General features: G+C 42.2%; 1 non-coding gene across 1 annotated transcript; it reads left to right on the top strand.

Moving 5' to 3' along the window:
* Positions 1-1,321: 1,321 nt before the first annotated feature.
* LOC112745176 (small nucleolar RNA R71) lies at positions 1,322-1,429 on the top strand. Its single transcript, XR_003173118.1, has one exon. It is a non-coding gene; the product is annotated as a small nucleolar RNA R71 (small nucleolar RNA).
* The last annotated feature ends 326 nt before the right edge of the window (positions 1,430-1,755 follow it).

Raw genomic sequence — 1,755 nt, 5'->3', positions numbered from 1 at the left:
CAACCTTTACTAATACATCTTCTACTTGTCCATAAGCCTGTTTTCTTGAGCTGTCTACCATCTCTAGTGAGATTTTAGCAGCTTGTACCCCATAGATTCCCAGTTTCTCTATTACAGAGAGGGGCATGAGGTTTATCCCTGAACCAAGATCACACAGAGCCTTAAAGATCATGGTGCCTATGGTACAAGGGATTATGAACTTTCCAGGATCCTGTCTCTTCTGAGGCAATGTCAGTTGATCCAGATTACTTAGTTCATTGATGAACAAGGGAGGTTCAACTTCCCAAGTATCAATGCCAAATAATTTGGCATTCAGCTTCATGATTGCACCAAGAAACTTGGCAGTTTGCTCTTCAGTAACATCCTCATTCTCTTCAGAAGAGGAATATTCATCAGAGCTCATGAAGGGCATAAGGAGGTTCAATGGGATCTCTATGGTCTCTAGATGAGCCTCAGAGTCCTTTGGTTCCTCAGAGGGAAGCTCCTTATTGATCACTGGACGTCCCAGGAGGTCCTCCTCCTTGGGATTCACGTCCTCTCCTCTTCTCAGAGGTTTGGCCATGGCGCTTATGTCAATGGCCTTGCACTCTCCTTTTGGGTTCTCTTCTGTATTGCTTGGGAGAGTACTAGGAGGGATTTCAGTGATCCTTTTACTCAGCTGGCCCACTTGTGCTTCCAGATTTTTAATGGAAGACCTTGTTTCATTCATGAAACTTACAGTGGCCTTAGATAGATCAGAGACTAGATTTGCTAAATTAGAAGCATTTTGTTCAGAGTTCTCTGTCTGTTGCTGAGTTGATGATGGAAAAGGCTTGCTATTGCTAAACCTGTTTCTTCCACCATTATTAAAGCCTTGTTGAGGCTTTTGATCCTTCCATGAGAAATTTGGATGATTTCTCCATGTTGAGATATAGGTGTTTCCATAAGGTTCACCTAAGTAATTTACCTCTGCTATTGCAGGGTTCTCAGGATCATAAGCTTCTTCTTCAGGAGAAGCCTCTTGAGTACTGTTGGATGCAGCTTGCATTCCATGCAGACTCTGAGAAATCATATTGACTTGCTGAGTCAATATTTTGTTCTGAGCCAATATGGCATTTAGAGTATCAACTTCAAGAACTCCCTTCTTCATAGGCGTCCCATTGCTTACAGGATTCCTTTCAGAAGTGTACATGAACTGGTTATTAGCAACCATGTCAATGAGTTCTTGAGCTTCTGCAGGCGTTTTCTTTAGGTGAATGGATCCACCTGCAGAGGTATCCAATGACATCTTAGATAACTCAGACAGACCATCATAGAATATATCCAGGATGGTCCATTCTGAAAGCATGTCAAAAGGACACTTTTTGGTCAACTGTTTGTATCTTTCCCAAGCTTCATAGAGGGATTCACCTTCTTTCTGTCTGAAGGTTTGAACATCAGCTCTAAGCTTGCTCAGCTTTTGAGGAGGAAAGTACTTGGCTAAGAAAGCCGTGACCAGCTTATCCCAAGAGTTCAGGCTGTCTTTAGGTTGAGAATCCAACCATAATCTAACTCTGTCTCTTACAGCAAAAGGGAAAAGCATGAGCCTGTAGACTTCAGGATCTACTCCATTAGTCTTAACAGTATCACATATCTGCAAGAATTCAGTTAAGAACTGAAAAGGATCTTCAGATGGAAGTCCATGAAACTTGCAGTTCTGCTACATCAGAGAAACTAATTGAGGTTTCAGCTCAAAGTTGTTTGCTCCAATGGCAGGAATGGAGATGCTTCTTCCAT

This window comes from Arachis hypogaea, chromosome 14 (assembly GCF_003086295.3).
Source record: "Arachis hypogaea cultivar Tifrunner chromosome 14, arahy.Tifrunner.gnm2.J5K5, whole genome shotgun sequence".
NCBI classification, from domain to species: domain Eukaryota; kingdom Viridiplantae; phylum Streptophyta; class Magnoliopsida; order Fabales; family Fabaceae; genus Arachis; species Arachis hypogaea.
The sequence above is the reverse complement of the archived record's forward strand: the minus strand, read 5'-3'. Positions and strand labels throughout refer to the sequence as shown.